At 43.5% G+C, this 26,300-nt stretch overlaps 1 protein-coding gene across 13 annotated transcripts in view; it reads left to right on the forward strand.

Annotated features, from left to right (window-relative positions):
- The window catches only part of LOC109409579 (organic cation transporter protein), a 301,524-nt gene that overhangs the window by 131,309 nt on the left and 143,915 nt on the right, over positions 1–26,300 (forward strand). For 4 of the 13 annotated variants that reach the window (XM_062843051.1, XM_062843055.1, XM_062843053.1 and 1 more), the window contains exon 2: positions 17,439–17,921. The exons of 8 other annotated variants lie outside the window; for them this stretch is intronic. The gene's annotated coding sequence lies outside the window, so the exon portion shown is untranslated. Of the gene's footprint in view, positions 1–17,399; positions 17,922–26,300 lie in introns of those variants that run through there. One more of the 13 variants, XM_062843052.1, reaches the window with a different exon arrangement.

Consider the following 26,300-nt stretch of genomic DNA (forward strand, 5'->3'; position numbering starts at 1 on the left):
TATGGGCCCAATATTCTGAATCTGTGAAATCCAAATTTTCATTAACTTTGGTGAACTGGAACCTATTCAAAAATCTATTTGAAGTTTGTATGAAGCGATTTGTCGAATCACCCCTCGTCGCATTTTATACTGAGTGAAATTGTCAAGCAGTTGCTCAGCTGTCAAAAGGTGATTTTAAAAAATCTCATTGAAATTGATTTTATGTACCAAATTAAAGCTCTAAAAATCTGAAAAAAATCATAAGTGACTCAGAAAAAGATCGAATGGTGCAGAGGACCGAATTGAAAGATCTCCATCCTGGGCGATTGCCAGCCATCGCCTTGGCCTGTGGCCAGGTCAAATTTCTGCCGACTTGCTTGATTTCGTTGTTGATGTTGCGCCGCCATGAGTCTGCCTCTGTTGCGATATCCTGCTGGGTTCCAATCTAACGCTTGCTTGTAAATTTTGTTTCTGTTCCTGCGTAGAGTGTGGCCGATCCACCTCCACTTTCGTTTCGGAATTTCTGTCGCTATCGGCTTTTGATGACATCAACGATGGAGCTCTACGTTGGAGATCCGTTTGTAAGGCCACCTTGCATGAATTATATACCGCAGGCATCTATTGATGAAGACCTGCCGCCGTTGAGTGTTCTCCACTGATACACACCTAATTTCATTGGCGAACAGCAGCACAGATTTCACGTTAAAGAGGAGTTAAAAATTCGGATTTTGGTGCGTCGACTAAGACCAAGCCCACTCGTGGGCTCCATACTGCACACGCAACAGCACGTCGTTAACGATTTTTAATTTCCTTATCCGCCCATTTTCGCACCGGTCGTTCGTTTCCATGTGAGTAAAATAATGATCGGTCGCCTTTGCGCACCGGTGGTCTCTATTCTATCCGTACCATCGGTTTTTTGAATTTCTGTAAATCATCGCAATATTTTGTGTATTTCTATGGTATTATTGCAAATCTTATTCAGTATAATAATCTGTGCTCATATTTTGAATGGGCTGCGAAACGGTGAGTCGATAAGGAGAGCGTCCAATATAGCTCTGGTCCTCACAAGTTCCTACCTCATGCTTCCACGGGTCAAGCGATGACAAAGACCGCCAGCTAAGAGTTGTGTGCTTAGCTGGTAGTGCAGCCTGGGCACTGAAGTCCTTCTGACTTCAGCTAGATTGAGGAGGTACGATCCGAGTGTCTGTTCACCAAGGAGGTGCGGCTCAAACAGCGTCTGTTCTGGCATCCAGCGGCTGAGTAAGAAACGCTGCACCACGCCCAGCTATGTCCAAGGTGGTAGCCCCATCAGCGTGGTCGTCCCAGTGTTGGTTGGGACGTTAAACAGAACTGGCACGATGGCCCTCCGGCGAGACAGGAGTGTTGGCGTAGGCCCAATAAGCCACCCGTAAAAATCCCCATTGCGAATAACATAGGAGAAAATACGACTCGATACAATCGGCAAAGACCCACGCGACAAAATAAGGACTACGATTGGAAACTTGGAACATGGAATTGCAAGTCACTAGGTTTCGCAGGATGTGACAGGATAATCTACGACGAACTACATCCCCGCAACTTCGACATCGTGGCGTTGCAGGAACTTTGTTGGACTGGACAGAAAGTGTGGAAAAGCGGGCATCGAGCGGCTACCTTCTACCAAAGCTGTGGCACCACCAATGAACTGGGAACAGGTTTTATAGTGTTGGGCAAGATGCGACAACGTGTGATCGGGTGGCAGCCGATCAACGCAAGGATGTGCATGTTGAGAGTTAAGGGCCGTTTCTTCAACTACAGCATCATTAACGTCCACTGCCCACACGAAGGGAGACCCGATGACGAGAAAGAAGCGTTCTACGCGCAGTTAGAGCAAACATACGATGGTTGCTCGCCGCGTGACGTGAAAATCGTTGTCGGCGACATGAACGCGCAGGTAGGAAGGGAGGAAATGTACAGACCGGTAATCGGGCGAAACAGCCTGCACGCCGTATCGAATGATAACGGCCAGCGATGCGTAAACTTTGCAGCCTCCCGTGGTATGGTAGTCCGAAGCACCTTCTTCCCCCGCAAAGATATCCACAAAGCCACCTGGAGATCACCCGACCACCAAACAGAAAACCAAATCGACCACGTTCTAATCGACGGTAAATTCTTCTCAGATATAACCAACGTCCGCACATACCGCAGTGCGAATATAGATTCGGATCACTACTTAGTAGCTCACGCATACCAGGAACCTAAATATTATCGAACTTGCATGAACCTAAAATCTTTTTCCATAGGGTTTCAGCTTATGGTCTTACCTTTCAGAAAAGCCTTTGTTCAAAATATTCTATCGGTAAAAATTGAAATAAATCAAGTTTGAAGATTTTCTATCAAATGAAGTATATTCAGAGCATAATTTTGTTGATCATCCCGAACTGCAAACAACAAGGCACCGTGCGTGACCTGTCACATACCCGATGGTCTCTTCTTAGTTTTATAAACATTATATACACTTGTCATTTCTCCGGCATCTTTGTTATATGGTCAGCCCAAGGGGGTCTGCCGTGGTTAATTAGCTCATTTTTTTTTATTTTGTGGGCTTCGTGGTCATGCGGTTAGTGGAGTTAAACGTTTAGGTGTATATGTAGTAAGTCATGGAGTAAGACTCTGAAGAAACTTTTCGTGAAACGAAAAATTCCTAACTAGCTTCTGTGTGCTGTCTGTTATATGGTGGTTATATGGTGGTATTCAGTCTGTTCAGCGTCTGGCAAAAGACGGTGTGAATTGCCAAAAAAAAAAAAGAGTTTAGGTTCATGCAAGTTTGATAATACTTAGGTTCTTGATATGCGTTTCTTTACGTTTCGGCAATGTTTCTTGTCATCTTCAAAGGAAAAATCTTTGTTTGTTTTGTGTCTGTTGAACTAACCAAATGATTTGTTGAAAGAGTTTATTGACTGCTTAGCCGAAATATTCAACATTCAGTGCATCCAAAGAGTCGATCACTCAAACTGCCAGTTATACGATACGTTTATCAAAGCCTACTCCAGAATCCCAATGTTAAGTACTTGGCGATTTACAATTTCGGATTTCGGCTTAGGCAGTCTTTGGTTTTAACGTTGATTGTTTCTTATCTTCGCCGACGTTTCGGTCCTCGGATCGGACCTTCTTCAGGGCTCGATAATAATCAACTGATCAATTCATAAGAACTTAAAAAAATGGCGATGTTAGCACCACAGCATGCTGAAACCCCATATTGGGACTTCATATTGTGTGTAACACCTTGATTCTATTTCGCACCATGATCATATATTAAATCATCATTTTAGTGACCTTAAAATCCCCTCCTTCCCCTAGGCAAGATCCTTGCACACGCTAGTGGAAGGACTTCCTCCGCCAAAAATGTGTAGATGAAGCACTTTCGCTAGGCGTCCTTCATTAGTACGAGTACGTCTGATGCAGCCCGCGCCAGCTCTCTGATACATGAGCTTAGCATATCGCCTGCAAGACTTCCAAATACTCAGTAGCAAAAAAAACGAGCCGAATTTTCCTTCCAAAATCCGTCAAGTTAAATCTTTTGTAACTTTGGCAATTATCAATATTTTTGACTGAAAATTGCACCACTTCATCATCTGACTATATGGACAATCTATGGTCTTGAAAATTTAATAGAAATTTCATATTTTGAATTATGATAAATTATGTGAAAAAAAATACTATTGAAGAAATCCGTATTTTAGTGAAAAATTGAAGTAGCTTTATGAAAATTTCACTGCAGCGTCAGAAAATATAGGATCCAATTTTCATCCAGTGTACCTTATTGTAAGCAAGTTGGTGGTCATCACTTGGTAACGCATTGTAATATATAGTAACGCGTGTAACATCACTTGTTTGCTTACAATAAAGTTTTTACAGTAGCCTACATTTTAAATTCATACACAAAACTTAAGTTGACAATTATAGACAATTGTCTATTTATTGACATATGTTTGTAACGGATTACGCGTAACACACTATGTGTTACGAGTGAGATGTCATATCATAAATAACTAATAAACGGAAATTTAAGTAAACGCGTCATACAATATTAATTGTTTATTAAAAACTTAGAACTAAACATGGAATGGAACGAATTGACGTCGGCTTTTCTGCTGCACCGGTGCTTCATTATGGTCAATACGGGGTGAAAACTGTGGGCATCCAAATAAATACTTCAACTTTGACGATGGTTGTGGGCCAAACAAGGGGCCGAATCACTGGATTACAATTATTCAAATTTCGACCACATCATTTCCTATATTTTCTGACGTTGCAGTGAAGTTTTCATAAAGCAACTTCATTTTTTTACTAAAACACGGGTTTTTGAAAATAATATGTTCAAAAATTACTTTTTGAACGATCGGTTGCTGTTTATCAATTTCATCCAAGAAAAAGGACGATAAGGATGACGTCACAAGTTGACGTCCAAAATTGAATCACACAAACATTGCTGCCCTCGTTAATGCTACTTAGTTGTTTTCCACGCAATTGTTAGCAGGACGATGGCATAACTTAAGCTAACTACGTAAATAAAGTCTGATGAAAAAAGCTGCGATATTGCGGTAGGGGTAAGGGGCCGTACACAAATTACGTCACGCATTTAGGGGGGAGGTAGGTTTTGCAGAGCGTGATGACCCTTACAAAAAATATTGAGGTCCCATACAAAAAGTGTGACAAAGGGGGGAGGGGGGGTTGAAAAAGGTCGATTTTTGCGTGACATAATTTGTGTATCACCTTTAAAGAAGATGGCTTGTGTGGAAATCGTACCGGCGAATGTTCATGTTACTTAAAATATTAAACAAATATGGCAATTCACACCGTCTTCAGCCAGACGCTGAACAGAACGTTTCACGAAAAGTTTTTTTCCGAGTCTTACTCCATGACTTACTACATATACACCTAAACGTTTACCACCACTAATCGCATGACCACGAAGCCCACAAAATAGAAAAAATGAACTAATTAACCACGGCAGACCCCCTTGGGCTGACCATATAACACAGATACCGGAGAAATGACAAGTGAATATAATGTTTAGAAAACTGAGAAGAGACCATCGGATATGTGACAGGTCACGCACGATGCCTTGTTGTTTGCAGTTCGGGATGATCAACAAAATTATGCTCTGAATTAGACGTGTGCGCCGCCGCGCCGCGCCGCCGTCGCCGACGTTTTTTCCACGCCGCCGCCGCCACTCGAATTGACCCGGCGCGCCGCTGTTTAAATTTTTCCACGCCGCCGTACAAAATTTCCCACGCCGATCAGAAAGCGACTTGGGTATTTTATTATTCTAGCCAGCACTTAAAACAGTACTGTTCTTATACCTGCAGAGCTACTACTAAATGAACATTTAAACAATCTGTATTGGATAATATTTTTGGCGCATTTATACTGTATATTATTTAATAACTTAGGGCGCATTGTTTTGACATGAAAATTTGTATGTGGGCGTTTTTGGAGCCTGAAAGAGTCTTAGCTAGGTCTGAGACGCCTCCCTCTCAGTAAAGATTGACTCCCATACGAATGAATTTGCAGGGTCCTCCCAAGGGTCCTGCGAGAAATCCTTAGAGTTTCCAGAGGTCATCCAGGCGTTTCATGTTGGATTCCCAGGGAGTTCTTGATGAGTTTCTTCCAGAAGTTTCTCATGAGATTTTCGTCTGGGATTCCTTTAAGAGCACTTGCCAGGATTTTTCCAGGAAGTACTTCCGAGATTTTTCCAGAAAATTTTTCAGGGATTTCTGAGGAAATATCTTTTGAGATCACTTCAGGAGTCACTTAATACCTTCAAAAATTTCTTTCCGAAATTTCTCTACAAATTAATTTCGAGTTCTTCCAGGAACCCAGGATTACCCCAGCTGTGATTCTTTTGGGATTTTTTCCCGTGATGACTCCACAAATATAATTTCTCTACAATGATTTCTCTAGGATTACCTTCTGTGATTTCAATAGAAATACACTAGAACTTCAATGGCGCTGTAGTCACTTTTCCAATTTAACTATATTACATTGAACAAATTGAATATTTATGGGTGTCCATTTTGCAGAGGATCTCTTGTTTTGGTAAACCAAATTGACACTTATTAGCGCTACTGACGCTGTAAGGGCGTATCAAACTAGATGTTAGTCACACGAACAGTCGCGACATTTAACTTCTGTGGCTGGTTATGCTAACGTGTTTGCTCAGGGAGCTCCATCTTAGATTGGAATTGGGTTTCCTTCAGAAGTTTCCTGTGGGATATTTCTTCCGGGATTTCTACAGGAGTTCCGTAATCCTGCAGGCATTCCATCCTACATTCTCAATAGTTTCTTAAGGAATGTCTTCGGAAGATTTTATTTTTCTTCCTGAAGATATTCCCACAATATAAACCCGAGAATTTCAGCGATTTCATCCGAAATTTCTTCCGGGAATCCTCCAGGAGTTCTCTCTGGGATTGTTTAAAGAATTTCTTCCAATATTCCTACAGAAGCTCCTTCCAAACATTCACTCTGGGATTCCTTCCGAGAATTTCATGTGAGATTCACTCCGGAGGTCCTTCTGGGATTTCTTCAGGAATCCTTTCTGAGATCTTCTAGTATCCTACAAGGGGCCGTCCATAAATGATGCAGCATTTTTTGGTCAATTTTCAACGCCCCCTCCCCCCTCATAGCCTATTTTCCCATACCTAATACATGGCTCGTAGCTATTTCAGGGACTCCCCCTCCCCTCTAAAACGCTACGTCATTTATGGACAACCCCCAACAGCTTATTTTAGCATTCCTCTAAAAAAATTTCCGAGATTCTTTTTTTGAATCTCCTTCCGGGATTGTTACAGCAACTACTTCTGGGGTTGCTTTAAAAATTCCGGGAATTTCTTCTGGGCTTCTGTCAGGAATTGCTTCTGGAATTTTATCAGGAACTCTTTCGTGGAATTCCTCAGAAAGTTCATACCGGGATTCTTCCGTGAAATTCTACTGAAATTCTTTCAGAAGCTGATTTCGGAAATTCCTCAGGGACTCTTTCCAGGATTCATCTAAGAACTCTTTTTTCTCCCAAGAGAAGTTGCTAATGGACTTCCTCCTATAGTTTATTAGGGAGTATTTTGAAAAACTATTCCTGCAGTTTTTTTTTATTTATGGCGTTCCTCATTAAGTTCCTACAGGTTTTCTTCAAGAAAATACTCCAGCAAGTTTTTTCCGGTTTTCTTCTAATTGGGGTTTCCTGGAGGCATTTTATACCTTTAAGGAATCTAAAAAAATGATTCTGAAGCAATCATAAATTTATTCATGATTCATTCTATGATTTTGAAATTCCTATGGGGTGAATTTCCTAAAAAGCATCTGAGATAATTATTATGTAAGATCACCTTTCACATGATTTTTTTGTTTTAGAAATAAGTAGACATTCTTTGATTGTTTAGACAATTCGTGAAATATATCGAGGACTAGCTGTCCCGGCAAACTTTGTCTTGCCAAGCTGTGGTGGTTTGGCAACTGTTGATGTCATCGCAGCAACGTACTCTAGATTGATTTAATTTTGATCACGCTGAATTTCTTCCCGGCTCATGAGAAATCTGTACTTTATCATTTTTTTACTTTTCTAGTGGATTTTCATAACTTTTTTTTTACTCATAAACACAGCCATCATGAATACGAAGCAAACCTTGCAAAAGTTATTCTGATCGGTTCATGCCCAGTAAAGAATCACTGCGAATACTCCAAAGATGTTTAAACAAATCTGGAGAATTTTTAAGGATATGTATGTATGGAAGTATTAGTTTAAGACACAGTAATTGTTGAGTTCTGAATCATGCAACCGTACAATAGCATCCTGTCCAATTCTAGTCTTAGGCCTTTTTGGTACCCCTGTGAAGCTGATACCCTTGTTGAGTACCCTAAAACTCTTGAATTCGTAGAGGAATCTAATATCAATTGAAATACATAATAAAATCCTTGTGGTAATTTATCGAGCAATCTCTGAAACTACCACATTTATGATTCTCAAAGTAATTTTTTAATTGAATCATTGAAAAAAAAATCCAATCTCATTCTTGGAGGGAATTTTTATGGTATGTGTATGGTCTTGAGGAAACCCTAGAGAAGTTAAAAAAACTGCTGAAATTACTTGGTAATTACCTGGGAAAGTTAAAAAAAACCTCTCAAAGATTTTTTTTTTCTTCATAGATATTTTTGAAGTCTTTGGTTTGTAGAACTCCTGCGAGGATTTTTTAAGGGTATTACTGCGGAATTCCCAAAGTTTTTTTTTTGTTTTGTATTGTAAGAAATGTGTAACAATCTCAGAGGAATTCCTGAAATAATGTGCATCTTACCAACAGGAATCACATAAAAAAGTTACAGGAAGGCATCCCAATGGAATCTTTTAAAATTCAAAGTTAAATTTCTGTGGCATTTTTCAAAACTCCCGAAGATTCAAATAACTGAAACTTCCAGTGTACACTTCTGCAAACTGTAGCTTTGACACACAAAAAAAAAGTGTTACGTTTGCCTTTTTTTTCAATGAAAAATCTGCTCTCAAAATTACAAAAAAAAAAATAAAAATTTGACATTTTTTTTGGTCACGCCGGTTACGCCGCCGCCGCCGCCGCCGAATAGGGTGTACGGCGTGACGCCGGCGTCGCCGCCGCCGCTGTCTCAAATTGCCCTATACGCCGCCGCTGGTGAAGAGAGCTTCGGCGCACACGTCTACTCTGAATATACTTCATTTGATAGAAAATCTTCAAACTTGATTTATTTCAATTTTTACCGATAGAATATTTTGAACAAAGGCTTTTCTGAAAGGTAAGACCATAAGCCGAAACCCTATGGAAAAAGATTTTAGGTTCATGCAAGTTCGATAATATTTAGGTTCCTGGTATGCGTGTAGCTGTATGCATGCGCTCAAAACTTTCGACAGTTATCACCACGCGTCGAAGTCGAACGCCGCGGCTCAACATCGAGCAACTTCGTAACGTAGAAGTGGCTCAAGACTACGCGCAGCAGTTAGCAGTGGCCCTACCAACGGAAGAGCAGCTTGGCGCAGCTACACTTGAAGATGGCTGGAGGGACATCCGATCCGCCATAGGTAGTACCTCGGCTACAGCACTAGGCTTCGCGACTCCGAATCACAGAAACCACTGGTACGACGGCGAATGTGAACAGTTGAAAAACGAGAAGAATGCAGCATGGGCGAGAATGCTGCAACACCGTACGAGAGCGAATGAGGCACGTTACAAACAGGCGCGGAACAGGCAGAACTCAGTCTTCCGGATGAAGAAGCGCCAGCAGGAAGAACGAGATCGCGAAGCGATGGAAGAGCTGTACCGCGCTAAGGACACACGAAAGTTCTACGAGAAGCTGAACCGCTCGCGCAGAGGCTTTGTGCCACAAGCCGACATGTGCCGAGATAATCACGGGAATATTCTCACGAGCGAGCGTGAGGTGGTCGAGAGGTGGCGGCAGCATTACGATGAGCACCTCAATGGCGACGTTGCAAGTACCGAAGGTGGCGTGGTAACAGATCTAGGAGTATGTGCACAGGACGAAAGACTTCCGGCCCCTGACCTTCAAGAGATTGAGGAGGAGGTTGGCCGGTTGAAAAACAACAAAGCCGCTGGAGCAGATCAACTACCAAGCGAGCTTCTAAAATACGGTGGAGAAGCACTGGTGAGAGCACTACACTGGGTCATTACCAAGATTTGGGAGGAGGAAGTATTACCGGAGGAATGGATGGAAGGTATCGTGTGTCCCATCTACAAAAAGGGCGACAAGTTGGATTGCGGGAACTACCGCGCGATCACACTACTGAGCGCTGCCTACAAGATACTCTCTCAAATTTTATGCCGCCGTCTATCACCGATTGCAAGAGAGTTCGTGGGGCAATATCAGGCTGGATTTATGGGTGAACGCGCTACAACGGACCAGATGTTCGCCATCCGCCAGGTGTTGCAGAAATGCCGCGAATACAACGTGCCCACACATCACTTGTTCATCGATTTCAAATCGGCGTATGATACAATCGATCGAGAACAGCTATGGCAGATTATGCACGAATACGGATTCCCGGATAAACTGATACGGTTGATCAAGGCGACGATGGATCGAGTGATGTGCGTAGTTCGAGTATCAGGGACACTCTCGAGTCCCTTCGAATCTCGCAGAGGGTTACGGCAAGGTGATGGTCTTTCGTGCTTGCTGTTCAACATTGCTTTGGAGGGTGTAATAAGAAGAGCGGAGATAAACACGAGTGGGACGATTCTCACGAAATCCGTTCAGCTGCTTGGTTTCGCCGATGATATTGATATTATTGCTCGTAAATTTGAGACGATGGCGGAAACGTACATCCGACTAAAGAGTGAAGCCAGGCGAATCGGATTAGTCATTAATGTGTCGAAGACAAAGTACATGATGGCCAAGGGCTCCAGGGAGGAATCACCGCGCCCGCCACCCCGAATTCATATCGACGGTGATGAAATCGAGGCGGTTGAAGAATTCGTGTACTTGGGCTCACTGGTGACCGACGACAACGACACCAGCAGAGAAATTCAGAGGCGCATTGTGGCAGGAAATCGTGCCTACTTTGGACTCCGCAGAACTCTACGATCGAATAAAGTTCGCCGTAACACGAAGTTAACCATCTACAAAACGTTGATTAGACCGGTCGTCCTCTATGGGCACGAAACATGGACCCTACGTGCAGAGGACCAACGCGCCCTTGGAGTTTTCGAACGGAAGGTGTTGCGTACCATCTACGGCGGAGTGCAGATGGAAGACGGGACTTGGAGAAGGCGAATGAACCACGAGCTGCATCAGCTGCTGAGAGAACCAACCATCGTCCATACCGCGAAAATCGGGAGGCTACGGTGGGCGGGTCACGTCATCAGGATGTCGGATAGCAACCCGACTAAAATGGTTCTCGAGAGTCATCCGACCGGTACAAGAAGACGTGGTGCGCAGCGAGCTAGGTGGGTCGACCAAGTGGAGGACGATCTGCGGACCCTACGCAGATTGCGGAACTGGAGGCAAACAGCCATGGACCGAGTGGAATGGAGGCGGCTACTATGTACAGCAGAGGCCACCCCGGCCTTAGCCTGACCGGTAAGGTAAGTCATATTTTGAAAGAAGGGGTTTTGGATAAGACTGAAAACAGTTACTAAAAATTGAACTCAAATAAATAATTCCCTTGGAGATTTGTACAAGTTTTGGTGCGTTTAAAGAAATTATTTTCTCAATAATGTATGATTGTATTTAATCCCGGAATTCAAGCAATCTTTTTTTAAATTATGTGTTTGTTGCTTGTAGGTTGAATTTTTATCTAAAATAATATCCATCTCTTCGATATACATGTTGCCTTTCTCGCAAAAAAAAATATCTGAATTTGAGATTTTGAGCATCTTCTTTAATAATTAGGTTTATTGAATAATTACATCCCTTGCATTTCCAACACATTTATAACGTAGTTGTCTCCTTTACAACTTCGCGTAGGTCAAGATTCTTGAATCCTGGTCATAGTAGAAGCTGTCTTCTAACAGTCTGCGATAAGTTTGCGCAACCTTTTTTCATTAACGTGTATTTTAACTTCAGCTTATTCTATGCTCAGTCACAACCTTTTAGTTACAAAGCATCAATCGGAAATCTTAATATATATTGCGATCCTTTGGATGCTGGTATATGAATATTTTGTTGGAAGCAGATTCTATGCACTTGAAGTACTTACCTTACCGGTCAGGCTAAGGCCGGGGTGGCCTCTGCTGTACATAGTAGCCGCCTCCATTCCACTCGGTCCATGGCAGTTTGTCTCCAGTTCCGCACTCTGCGTAGGGTCCGCAGATGGTCCTCCACTTGGTCGACCCACCTAGCTCGCTGCGCTCCACGTCTTCTTGTACCGGTCGGATGACTCTCGAGAACCATTTTAGTCGGGTTGCTATCCGACATCCTGATGACGTGACCCGCCCACCGTAGCCTCCCTATTTTCGCGGTATGGACGATGGTTGGTTCTCCCAGCAGCTGATGCAGCTCGTGGTTCATTCGCCTTCTCCAAGTCCCGTCTTCCATCTGCACTCCGCCGTAGATGGTACGCAACACCTTCCGTTCGAAAACTCTAAGGGCGCGTTGATCCTCTGCACGTAGGGTCCATGTTTCGTGCCCATAGAGGACGACCGGTCTAATCAACGTTTTGTAGATGGTTAACTTCGTGTTACGGCGAACTTTATTCGATCGTAGAGTTCTGCGGAGTTCTGCGCTTGAAGTAGACTGCGTATTTGTCAAAGTACATAATGAGCCCACTCTCCTTTTTGGCGTTTCATACAACAATTGTTGTATTTTAACATCCAACACCTTGCTTTTTCTATAACGAGGAACCTACAATATGGCAGTCCTGCACACCGCCTATTTTAATTGATGAAAGTTGGCAGCTCGACTACATTTTTTTCAGATTTTTATCGGTATGATTAAAGTTTGTTTTTACAAAAAAAAAAATTACTGAAGTGTTTCTATGATATCTGAATTGGGTTAGGTACAGTCAAAGCATCTTTGAAAAATCGTAACTACTCTTATCTAATCTTATACATACGCAGTCAGTACGGAATCACCCTGGAAAGAAATCGTGTTACTTTTCTTGTCCATATTGATGCTTGCAGCATATCATAGATATGACACATGCATCAAAGCGGTCAGGTCTACTGCGTTGTATTGGATAATTGGAGTACAGAGTATTTTCTTTCGGCGAGGTACTTCCCGAATTTACAGGGATGGAAGGATGCGTGGACATATTGTACCAAACGATCCAGATTACATGTTGATGAATATGTTTTAAATATTTGAAAATGTGGATAAAAGAGCTACGAATAAATGTGTAATATTGGACAGATCTCCCCAATTGTTGGGTTGTTTTTATAGATCTAATGTCGAACCTCCTATTCTGAATGATCGGTGTTATTCACATGGGTTCTTCGCAGATTTTTTTTCTGCTTTGCCCTATTGTTTCTACAAGGGTGAAATTACCCATTTCACACACTTTCTCCCTAATGTCTCGTTTGTTTAATTTATATTTTTAAATTTATATTTAATAAACCACCCACTGACGACCACCATTTTCAAAAAACAGCAATCAAACCAAAACTCTTTTGCCTTTTTGAAATATACACGACAAAACGAAACGCGAGGCACAGCTCTTTCAAAGCGGGGGATCTCAGCCCGGAAAGTGAAGAAAGAAAACCTTGTGGTCACTTATTACCGCAAAACTTTTCGAGTTAGAAAATTCGCACATCTTCTCACCGGAATCTGCGACGGATGACGATATTTAATTTGGGAACTTGTCGGAGCGAACTTCGCGAGTTATTTATTTGGACATTTTTCTAAATGTGCGGAACCAAACTTTACTTGCTGCGTAGCAACCCCGGCTCAAACATGTACGTGTTAAAATAGCAAAACTCACTGAATCACTATACATTTCTTCAAATATTAGTTTCGAGACGATCGACCGAATCAAAAACTAATGGTGTGATTATGAGAAATCGTAACTATTTTTATAAGAAAATCAATACATTTTCGTTATGCATGATCCTAAAATTGGCGAAAAAGGGAAAACTTTATTCATAACATACTTAAGCTAAGCTTGTCAATTTAAACCTATTATTTTTCTGCGTTTGTATTGTCACTCTATCAGATTTGTATGTCAGACAATTTGTTGTGTTATTCGTGTAACGATTCATGATATTGTTTGGTTGAAAATTTCAAAGCAAGTAAAAATACAATTTTTGAATATTTGATGCAAACTAAAATAAATTCCTACCTATACAAAACAAGAAAAATCATTCTCTAGAAACTATATACCTGGCAACAAATCCATACTCATGTTCTTTCGTCTCCTCTTTACGCTACCCAGAGAGCTAAACGCGAGAGAGCGCACGAGCCTACGGATAGAGACCGTACTTTGCGTGTCTCTATATTCTAAGCCCTGCTACGAACCGTACGTAAATTTTTCGCTTTCGAGCCCTACTTAGCAGCGACCGGTGCGGTTCGCTTCTTTGTTCGGGGCGCTACTTAACGTTAAAACGCTTGCTTGAGCCCATGAGTGGGCTTGGTCTAATCTGGTGGTTTTTCCATATATTTCTTAAGCCCACAAAGGCAGCCCTCGCCTTCTTGATCCGTGCGCCTATGTCGATCTTGGTGCCGATATCGGCCGCCATTTGGCTACCAAGCTATTGGAAGCTTTCAACATTCTCCACTATTTGCCCAGCTACCGTAAAGCTGGCAGGGTTGACCGTGTTTACATTCATCGATTTGGTCTTGTTGACGTTGATGGTAAGACCCGCTGAGTAGCGATTGGCAAGATCATCGAGCTTGCTCTGCATATCAGAACGCGGTTGAGCTAGGAGAGCAACGTCATCAGACAGTTCGAAGTCATTTAGGTGCTCCATGGTAATGGGTTGCCAGAGCAATCCACGATTTGGTTCACGGTCAATCGCACCAACCAGGATCTCGTCGATTACGATGAGGAACAGTAGCGGTGATAGTAACATTTTTGTCTCACTCCAGAAACGACTCGGATGGGATCGGACAAAACACCACCGTTGTGCAGTACTCTGCACGAAAATGCTCTCTCTGTACTGTGCTTCAACGAGGCCGATGATTTTCTCAGGGAGACCCTTACGCCTGAGTGCTTCCCACATGTTTCCGTGATTGAGACGGTTGATTTCATGCTACGGATGGCTGTTTCTATCTCCTGCACTGATGGAGCTTCGGTTTTGACACGGGTAATGCGTCGATCCCTTGGCGGATCATGCTGAGGTTTCCAATGTGCTCTAATCAGCATTTTAATTCAGCCAGGTCGGTCAATAATTGTCCAGGCTTGGATTTCACGAGCATCGAAGCATTCATCTTAGTCCCACTGAAGCGCTTGTGTTAGCAGCTTCCTCGTCTTTGTCGGCTAGGGAGTCCACCCACGCTATTTTGCCCCGTCTACATGAGCATTTAACTTCTTTCTCGAGAGCCAAATAGCGCTGACAGGCTACGGCTTTGGCTCATCGTGTTTTCGCTCGCGGCTTTGGCTTTCCTTCGCTCCGCTATATTGCTTCAGGTGTCACCTGTGATCCACTGCTTTCTCTGGGTGCATAGCTCATCCAAATTATTCTTGCCGGTGGCGACGAAGGCGTTATTAATGGTGCTCCATTGATCTACTACGCTTCCACCTTCCGGAATATTAGTAGTTGGGTTCTCCAGCTCGTGATGATGATGATGATATTGTTCTACCATCTATTGTAGCAAGGCAGCTGTCTATAGCACTGGAATAATCTGAAAAGCGATTTGATCAAGATTGTGCTGTTGTTAGTGGTCAGTCATTCTCCTGTATGAAGGGCCAAAAAGGGTTGGGCGGATCCGCAAGCAGAGACACTTGCGCGAAACCCGCGTCAGGGGAAAAGAATCTCCTTCCAGAAGAAAGTTCTCACGAACAACTGCAAAATCAAGCCCTCGATTGACAGAATACTCCCAATAGATGGGGTCGAAGAGCCCGCCCTCAATCCACGAAATGTTAACAACAAGGAGGAGGCAGTTCCAAGCTCCTGTCCAAATCGTTTCAATCGGGTGCCCTGATGGTCCCTCCCTTTCCCAATATATAATGAGATATGTATATGTAATGTATGTCAGTGTGTGTTGTGTATGTTTTGTTATACATTTGTTTGAAAAAAGTTGGGTTCTCCAGCTCGTCGGCAAAAAACCTTTTCACCGCAGCGTCTGCCAGTCGACGTGTGTTGAACCGGCGCTCGATTTTATCTTCCTGTCGATTGGTCCTAACAATGCTCAGACGGATCGCATCGATTAGGAGATGATGGACGCAATGTCGGCGCTACGTCACATCAAGATGGTTCCGTCTCAGTTTTCGGCTAATGCAGATGTGGTCGATTTGGTCACGGAAAATCATGATGCCATCACGGGAAATTCATGTGACTTTGTGCGCTGGTCGAATCACCGTGGCAATGTTTCCACAAAACTCTGCAAACAGCTCTCCGTTTTCGCTCATTTCTCCGAGACCATGGCGTCCCATGACGTACTCATAGTCCGAGTTGTCGGAACCAACCTACGCGTTAAAGTCGCCCATGAGGATCTTGATATCACCTTTCGGAATCTTGTCCACGACAGCATTCAGTTGACTGTAGAAGTTATCTTTATCTTGCAATTCGGCAGCATTGGTTGGCGCGTAACATTTGAACACGGTAAGGTTTCGAACCCGTGTTCTGAATCTGTCTACAATCATCCTCTCATTAATAGGTTCCCACTTCATGAGCGCAGCGTGGGCGTGAGCGCTGAGCAGGAAACCAACTCCACGGTGACGAGGAGCATGTTCACCTCGTAGGCCAGAGTAAAGCAGAATTGGACCCGACCCCCATCTGTGTTCTCCTAGCTTCATACGGCATGCCTCATTGGCTAGTTGTGCCAGTTTACCCTGCCTGTACAGACTGCTGGGCAAGGGTTAATACATTCCAAGTTCCAATTCTTGTCCGTTGTTTCGCGTTAAAAGTCGTTGCCGTTGAATCAGTTCGTAATCTTTCATTTTCGGTTTCAGTAACGGTTTTTGGGTTTCGGAAACAGTAGGTTGTTGACCTAAGGCCCTCTATCTACCGTGGTGGGGCTGCCACCTTAGGTATAGCTTACGGGGGAGGAGCATTTCATACTCAGCTGTTGGATGCCGGAGCAGACGCTGTTTGAGCCGCACCTTCTTATTGAAGAGATATGTTCGGGACGTACCTCCTAAATCTAGCTGAAGTCCAAAGGGCAATAGCGCCCAGGCTGCACTACCAGCTAATTACAAAACTCTTAGCTGGCGGTCTTTGTCATCGATTGACCCGTGGAAGCACGAGGTAGGAACTTGTGAGGTCCAGAGCATGTTGGACACTTTTTGTCGACTCACTATTTTGCAGCCTAGCGTTCAATTTTGCTCTTATTCATTATTTTTATTTGTTTTAGCCTCGTACAAAAAATGTTTTCGTTTTACGGAGAACACACGTGTTCTTCAACTGTTTAATTTTCGTGTTCCTCATAGAACTACACATATTTTTTTTTTAATAATAATCATTGACTACCGAAGATTTATTGTAATGACTTATTTAGCAGTTTTTCAGGCAACAATTGATTGAATGATCCAAACATACATATTAATTCGGCAATCACTTGCTTCTTAGATAGTCGTGAAAACCTTTTTCCAGTCATATTAACTGCTGTTCGCTGGGATTCGGTCACTATCACCGTCGATCCCCCGAGCGTGTCGACTGAGGCATTGTTGTTGATAGACATTTTGAAGTTCAAGAAATTCTGACACTTCTTGTATTCTACACGTGTAATCCCGACTGATAAGATTGCCGCTGGGACCGTTGTTGCGTTATTTGAAAGACAGGAAAGAAAAGTTCAACGATTTAATCACTTTGAAGTTTTGTTTTAAGAAGAAATCGAAATTAACATTTTTCTAGAATCCCGAATTTTATCTCCCGTTTGTCAAAAGAAGAAAAGTGAAGTGGATGCTGTTGCCGCAGTGGCGGCGTTGCCCTGGAAGTGAAGCTCAATTCCTATAAAACCAAGAAGCGGCAGCTCATTTTGGGCCACTTGGCCATTAAAGCGTGCACCGGGTTCGCGTGAATTGTGTACTCTATTTCGCCGCGAGTGTTTCCTGGCGCGGAAAGTGAAGAAAATTGGATGTTGATTTGTCTGGCTGAGTCTGAGGTGGAAAACAGCCGGGAAAAGTTTGTGTAGTTTCTTGTGAAGACAACGTCGTGGTGACAACGGGTGGTACCGAATTTTTTTTCCACAAACAGCTGGGTCTCGTTTGGCTGTGCTCTCGCCGCCGCCGGGAGAAGCCGTAACCGGAAACCTGCGTTTTCAGTGGTCGTGTAGTCGTTAAGCATTCGGTGACAGCAAGCGAATCACTGGGAAGCGGCGAATTACTTACAGTTCAGGTATGCTGAGAATCGTTGTTTTGAAATCATTTACTAGATTGCGAGTTGTCGCAATGGAAGATGTTTTGGTTAAATTGAAATCATTTTAAATGTGAAATAATATCTTCAATATCCATAGCGGTGCAGTCAACAGTTGGCTTAATGAGATTATAATCTAATTGAATTATTTATTTTTGCCAGTGATCAACGGCTCATATGTAAATTAACTATGACATTCGAAATCCGAGTAGAAGTGAAGTGAAAACTACCATATTGAAAAAATGACTATCAAACTTTGAGTTTTTTGTGAGACTGTTTGAGGTCACTTAAATATTACGTAGGGTAGGGCGCCACTTTTTGGGCTGCAAAACGGTGAGTCGATAAGGAGAGCGTCCAATAGAGCTCTGGTCCTCACAAGTTCATACCTCATGCTTCCACGGGTCAAACGATGACAAAGACCGCCAGCTAAGAGTTGTGTGCTTAGCTGGTAGTGCAGCCTGGGCACTGAAGTCCTTCTGACTTCAGCTAGATTGAGGAGGTACGATCCGAGTGTCTGTTCATCAAGGAGGTGCGGCTCAAACAGCGTCTGTTCTGGCATCCAGCGGCTGAGTAAGAAACGCTGCACCACGCCCAGCTAGATCCAAGGTGGTAGCCCCATCAGCGTGGTCGTCCCAGTGTTGGTTGGGACGTTAAACAGAACTGGCACGATGGCCCTCCGGCGAGACAGGAGTGTTGGCGTAGGCCCAATAAGCCACCCGTAAAAATCCCCATTGCGAATAACATAGGAGAAAATACGACTCGATACAATCGGCAAAGACCCACGCGACGGAATAAGGATTACGATTGGAAACTTGGAACATGGAATTGCAAGTCACTAGGTTTCGCAGGATGTGACAGGATAATCTACGACGAACTACATCCCCGCAACTTTGACATCGTGGCGTTGCAGGAACTTTGTTGGACTGGACAGAAAGTGTGGAAAAGCGGGCATCGAGCGGCTACCTTCTACCAAAGCTGTGGCACCACCAATGAACTGGGAACAGGATTTATAGTGTTGGGCAAGATGCGACAACGTGTGATCGGGTGGCAGCCGATCAACGCAAGGATGTGCATGTTGAGAGTTAAGGGCCGTTTCTTCAACTACAGCATCATCAACGTCCACTGCCCACACGAAGGGAGACCTGATGACGAGAAAGAAGCGTTCTACGCGCAGTTAGAGCAAACATACGATGGTTGCTCGCCGCGTGACGTGAAAATCGTTGTCGGCGACATGAACGCGCAGGTAGGAAGGGAGGAAATGTACAGACCGGTAATCGGGCGAAACAGCCTGCACGCCGTATCGAATGATAACGGCCAGCGATGCGTAAACTTTGCAGCCTCCCGTGGTATGGTAGTCCGAAGCACCTTCTTCCCCCGCAAAGATATCCACAAAGCCACCTGGAGATCACCCGACCACCAAACAGAAAACCAAATCGACCACGTTCTAATCGACGGTAAATTCTTCTCAGATATAACCAACGTCCGCACATACCGCAGTGCGAATATAGATTCGGATCACTACTTAGTCGCTGTATGCATGCGCTCAAAACTTTCGACAGTTATCACCACGCGTCGAAGTCGAACGCCGCGGCTCAACATCGAGCAACTTCGTAACGTAGAAGTGGCTCAAGACTACGCGCAGCAGTTAGCAGTGGCCCTACCAACGGAAGAGCAGCTTGGCGCAGCTATACTTGAAGATGGCTGGAGGGACATCCGATCCGCCATAGGTAGTACCTCGGCTACAGCACTAGGCTTCGCGACTCCGAATCACAGAAACGACTGGTACGACGGCGAATGTGAACAGTTGAAAAACGAGAAGAATGCAGCATGGACGAGAATGCTGCAATACCGTACGAGAGCGAATGAGGCACGTTACAAACAGGCGCGGAACAGGCAGAACTCAGTCTTCCGGATGAAGAAGCGCCAGCAGGAAGAACGAGATCGCGAAGCGATGGAAGAGCTGTATCGCGCTAAGGACACACGAAAGTTCTACGAGAAGCTGAACCGCTCGCGCAGAGGCTTTGTGCCACAAGCCGACATGTGCCGAGATAATCACGGGAATATTCTCACGAGCGAGCGTGAGGTGGTCGAGAGGTGGCGGCAGCATTACGATGAGCACCTCAATGGCGACGTTGCAAGTACCGAAGGTGGCGAGGTAACAGATCTAGGAGTATGTGCACAGGACGAAAGACTTCCGGTCCCTGACCTTCAAGAGATTGAAGAGGAGGTTGGCCGGTTGAAAAACAACAAAGCCGCTGGAGCAGATCAACTACCAAGCGAGCTTCTAAAATACGGTGGAGAAGCACTGGTGAGAGCACTACACTGGGTCATTACCAAGATTTGGGAGGAGGAAGTATTACCGGAGGAATGGATGGAAGGTATCGTGTGTCCCATCTACAAAAAGGGCGACAAGTTGGATTGCGGGAACTACCGCGCGATCACACTACTGAGCGCTGCCTACAAGATACTCTCTCAAATTTTATGCCGCCGTCTATCACCGATTGCAAGAGAGTTCGTGGGGCAATAGCAGGCTGGATTTATGGGTGAACGCGCTACAACGGACCAGATGTTCGCCATCCGCCAGGTGTTGCAGAAATGCCGCGAATACAACGTGCCTACACATCACTTGTTCATCGATTTCAAATCGGCGTATGATACAATCGATCGAGAACAGCTATGGCAGATTATGCACGAATACGGATTCCCGGATAAACTGATACGGTTGATCAAGGCGACGATGGATCGAGTGATGTGCGTAGTTCGAGTATCAGGGACACTCTCGAGTCCCTTCGAATCTCGCAGAGGGTTACGGCAAGGTGATGGTCTTTCGTGCTTGCTGTTCAACATTGCTTTGGAGGGTGTAATAAGAAGAGCGGGGATAAACACGAGTGGGACGATTTTCACGAAGTCCGTTCAGCTGCTTGGTTTCGCCGATGATATTGATATTATTGCTCGTAAATTTGAGACGATGGCGGAAACGTACATCCGACTAAAGAGTGAAGCCAGGCGAATCGGATTAGTCATTAATGTGTCGAAGACAAAGTACATGATGGCAAAGGGCTCTAGGGAGGAATCACCGCGCCCGCCACCCCGAATTCATATCGACGGTGATGAAATCGAGGCAGTTGAAGAATTCGTGTACTTGGGCTCACTGGTGACCGCCGACAACGACACCAGCAGAGAAATTCAGAGGCGCATTGTGGCAGGAAATCGTTCCTACTTTGGACTCCGCAGAACTCTACGATCGAATAAAGTTCGCCGTAACACGAAGTTAACCATCTACAAAACGCTGATTAGACCGGTCGTCCTCTATGGGCACGAAACATGGACCCTACGTGCAGAGGACCAACGCGCCCTTGGAGTTTTCGAACGGAAGGTGTTGCGTACCATCTACGGCGGAGTGCAGATGGAAGACGGGACTTGGAGAAGGCGAATGAACCACGAGCTGCATCAGCTGCTGGGAGAACCAACCATCGTCCATACCGCGAAAATCGGGAGGCTACGGTGGGCGGGTCACGTCATCAGGATGTCGGATAGCAACCCGACTAAAATGGTTCTCGAGAGTCATCCGACCGGTACAAGAAGACGTGGAGCGCAGCGAGCTAGGTGGATCGACCAAGTGGAGGACGATCTGCGGACCCTACGCAGAGTGCGGAACTGGCGACAAACAGCCATGGACCGAGTGGAGTGGAGGCGGCTACTATGTACAGCAGAGGCCACCCCGGCCTTAGCCTGACCGGTAAGGTAAGTAAGGGCGCCACTTGGGCAGTAGCTGGTATTTTGGGCACTCTTCGCCATAACTCAGACAATTCAAAACCAATTGACTTGAATTGTTGTACACGGCTAGATAGTAGGGATATGGAACCCTCTCTGCAGGGCTCTTATTTTGGGCACTTTTCTGCTATGACTCAGCCAATTTAGAACCTATTGACACAATTTTTGGAACGCGGTGAGATAGGTATAATATCTAGACGTGTACAAAATTTCAGGTCAATTGGTTTATAATTGACTGAATAATAGCGAAGAGTGCCCAAAATACCGGCCACTGCCCAAGTGGCTCGCTATCCTATACGTACCTCACCGCGTTCCAAAAATTGTGCAAATTGGTTTAAAATTGGCTGAGTTATAGCAAAAAAGTGCCCAAAACAGGAGCCCTGCCGAGATGGTTCCACTTCCCTGTAGCAAAATTTTACAATCAGGTACCGACATTTAAAGAAATGAAATACGTCGTACATACAATATCTGATGACTCTAACCAATCCATAGTGCATGTAGGGGAGTTGCTGCCATTCACAGGCGCATCATTTTTTTAATCGTTTGAAACGTTCACAGATAAAAATAATGAGGTTTACACGTCATGTAAACTTCAGTTCAGTCATGTAAACTTAGTGTTATGATGGATTACATGATATATCATGTAAATTTGTGTTATATATCATGTAAATGCTCAGAGTCATGCTGAATTACATGACATATAATGGAAGTTTACATGATATTTTATGACTTTTACATGATATGTCGTGTAAACTTCTGTGATATCCCACGCTCCAATTATGTGCATCATATGTCGCAGAATTTTACACTCTTTTTTCGTTCTGTGTTGTTTTTGTTGGAATACACTTTGATGAACATACTTTGATTGTGGCCTACATGTCTTTCCAATGCACTGGCCAGCAATACACGTCGAACTCGACTACCCGGAGTTGCGTTCTGATGCATCCCAAATGAAAGAATGGTCTATACCTTTTTTTTATTGGCGATGCGCCAGTTTCGGAATTTTTTCCATTGCTTGCTGCTGTGATTCCATCATGAATTCCTCCAGAAATTCCTTCAAGAATTCATATAGGGATTCCACCTGATATTTCTTTGGGGATTCGTCCTGGGATATCTTTAGAAGTTCCTTCAGTGATTGTTCAAGCACTATTTTCGAGGTTTCCTTCAGAAATTTCTCCAGAGATCTTTCAAGGCATTTCTGCTAGTATTTCTTCAGAGATTTCTTCAGGGATTTTTCCATACACTCCTTCCAGAATTCCACTAGAGATTGCTCCAATAATTCCAGAAATTCTTTCAGAAAAATTTAATAGAGATTATTCAAAAATTCATCCAGGGATTTCCAAAAAAAATGTACAAAAAATCTTTTATGAGTCCATCTAAGTATTTCTTCAATAATTCGTCCAAGAATTACTGCAGACATGGATTTCAGTTTTTTTTTATCCAGGGATTCCTCCAGGAATTCTCTAAAAAGCTTTTTTGAGATTCCCTAAGGAATTCCTCATGGAATTGCTTCCGAGATTCATCATGGGATTTCATCATAAATTTCTCGAAAAATTCACTCGGGAATTCCAATTCCTTCTGTGATTCTTCCTGCAACAAGCTCCAGGATTATTTTAAAAATGTCTCCAAGAACTCTTCTTGGAATTCTTTCATGAATTCCTCCTGGAATTCTTTCTGAAACTCCTCCAGGAATTGATCCAAGACTTCCTCCTGGAACTGTTTAGAGATTCTCCTTGGAATTCTTCTTGGGATTGCTTCCGAGATTGCTCCTGGGGATTCTTCAGGAACTCCTCCAGGGATTCCTTCAGCAACTGCTACAGGGATACCTCAAAGAGTTTCGCCACGTACTCCTTTCAGAATCCTTCTAAATTTACTCAGGAATTCCTCCTGGGATTTCTTCAGAAACTCCTTCATGATTTCTTCAGAAATTGATGCTTGGATTTCTTCAGGAATTCTTCAAAGAAATCCTCCAGAAATTGCTCCAGGAATTCTTCCAGGATTCCTCTGGGAATTCTTCCAGGATTACTCTTGGAATTCCTGCATGGATTCCTCTGAAAATTTCTACAGAGATTGGTCCGGTAAATTCCTCTAGGAATTCCTCTAGAGATTGCTCTAGGAATTGCTCTGGAGATTTCTCTAAGAATACCTTCAGAGATTCCTACATGTATTTCTCTAAAGATACCTCAAGGAATTCCTCTAGAGATTCCTCCAATGATCCCTACAGGAATTCCTCCAGAAATTCTTTTAGGGATTCCTTCACAGAAATCCTGCAGGAATTACTCAAGAGATTTCTCTAGGGATTCCTCCAGGGTTTCTTCATGAAATTTATGCAGGGATTCCTCCAAAAATTTCTCTAGAGATTTCTCAGGAATTTCTACAGGCATGTCTCCAGGGATTCCCCCAGGTATTGCTTCAGGAATTCCTCTAGTAATTGTTTTAGGAATTCCTCCAGGATTTCATTCAGGGACTCCTCCAGGAATACTTTTGAGAATTCCACCAGGAATTACCCCAAGATTTTTTTCAGAAATTCTTCCAGGAATTGCTCCTGCTCAGAAATTACTACGGCAATTTCTCCAGAATTTTCTTCTAGAAATACTCTAGGGATTCCTTCAGGAATTTCCACAGGAATTCCTCCCGGAGTTTATCCAGGAATTATTCCAAGAATCCCTCCAAGGATATCTGCATGAATTCCTCCTGAGATTCCTCTAGGAATTCCTTGAAGAATTTCTACAGGAATCCTTCAGAAAATCCTTCATGGATTCCTTCCGAAATTTCCCTAGGAATTCCTCCTGGATTTCATCCAGGGATTCCTCCGGGATTTCTTCCGGGGTTTTCTCCAGGAATTTATCCAGAAATTTCTCCTCCAGAGTGTAGGAAAACACGTCTAGCTCGATGGAAGTAGTTCTTTATTATGACGTAATACACTTTTATAACAGCAACGCCTACTACAATAGATTCCTCCACGAATGCCTCTGGGAATTCCTCTTGAAATTGCTTCAGATACTTTCAGAGATTCCTTCGATGATTCCTGTAGGAGGAATTCCTCAAGAAATTCCTGAAAAAAATCCTGGAATAAATTCTGGAGGAATCCATTAAGGAAACCCTGTAGGAATTTCTCGAGGGGTTTTGAAGGAATTCCTGAATGAGCTTCGGGAGGAAAGTTTTTAGGGTATTCTAGAGGAATCCCTAGAGGAAATCTGGGAGGAATTTTGGCAACAATTCCTAGATGATTTTCTGGAGAAAAACCTGGAAGAATCCCTGGAGAAATTCCTGGAAGAACTACGGGAGGATCTCCTTGAGAAATTTATTGAGGAATATCCGTATAAATATTTGAGGCTTCTTGGAGGATTTCATGGAAGAAACTCCTCGAAGAATTTCTAAAGGAATTCCTGGAGAAACTTGTTTAGGAATTTCTGAAAAAAAGATGAATGAACTCCTGGAAGAATTCCTGAAGAAATTCCTTGAGAAACTCCTGGAGGAATCCCTGAAGGAATTTCTCGAGGAATTCCTGGAAGAGTTCCGGGAGAAGCTCCTTCAGGATTTTCTGGAGCAATCCGTGGAGGAATGATAATCTTGGAGAAATTCTGGCACAAACTTCTGGAAAATTTTCTGGATGAATCCCTGGGGGAATTCCTGGAGGTAATTCTGCAGAAATTTATCAAGGAATTTCTCATGCAACCCTTCCTTCCAGGAATTCCTCCAGTAATTTCTCCATAGCCTCCTTCAGGAATTTATCAAGGAATTCCTCGATAAACTAATCCAAAAGTTCCTACAGAAACTCCTGCAGAAATACAACCAGGAACTCCTTCAGGGATTCCTCCAGAAAATTTTCTAAAAAAAAAAATGTACGGTCATTTCTTTGGAACCCTCCATGAACCCCTCCAAAAGTTCATTCAGAAACACCTCCAGAAATTTCTCCAGGAATTCCTTCAGGTATTCCTCCAAAAAATCCTCTTCAAATTTCTGCCAGAATTCCTCCAGAAAGCCTCTGAAGGAATTTTTTAGGGGTTTATGGAGGGTCCCGAAGAAATTACTCAACGAAATTTGAAAATTATCTGGAGGAATCCCTGGAGGAGTTCCAGATGATATTTCTGCATGAGTTTCTGAAGGAACTTTTGGAGGAGTTTATGAAGGAATTCCTTGATAAATTCCTGAATGAGGTTTTGGAGAAATTACTGGAGGTATTCTTGGAGCAATTCCTCGATGAATTCCTGGAAGGGTTCCAGGAGAATTTTTTTCAGAAATTCCTCCAGAATTACCTCCAGGAATTCCTCCAGGAATTTTCTTAGGGATTCATCCAGAAAATCCTGAAAGAGCTTCTCCCGGAACTCTTCCAGGAATTCCTCGTGAAGTTTCTCCATGGGATTCTTCCAGGAATTTTTCCAGGATTTTTTTCAGGAATTCCTTCAGGGATTCTTCCATGAATTTCTTCAGAAATTCCTCCACAAATTTCTCCTGGACTTCCTTTTGAAATTCCTCGAGGAGTTTCTCCAGAAATTCCTCCAAGAACTCTTACAGGGATTCCTCCTGGAATTTCTCCAGGGATTCCTCCAGGCATTCATCTAGGGATTCTTCCAGGTATTCATC

Source organism: Aedes albopictus, chromosome 3, assembly GCF_035046485.1.
Source record: "Aedes albopictus strain Foshan chromosome 3, AalbF5, whole genome shotgun sequence".
Classification (NCBI taxonomy): domain Eukaryota; kingdom Metazoa; phylum Arthropoda; class Insecta; order Diptera; family Culicidae; genus Aedes; species Aedes albopictus.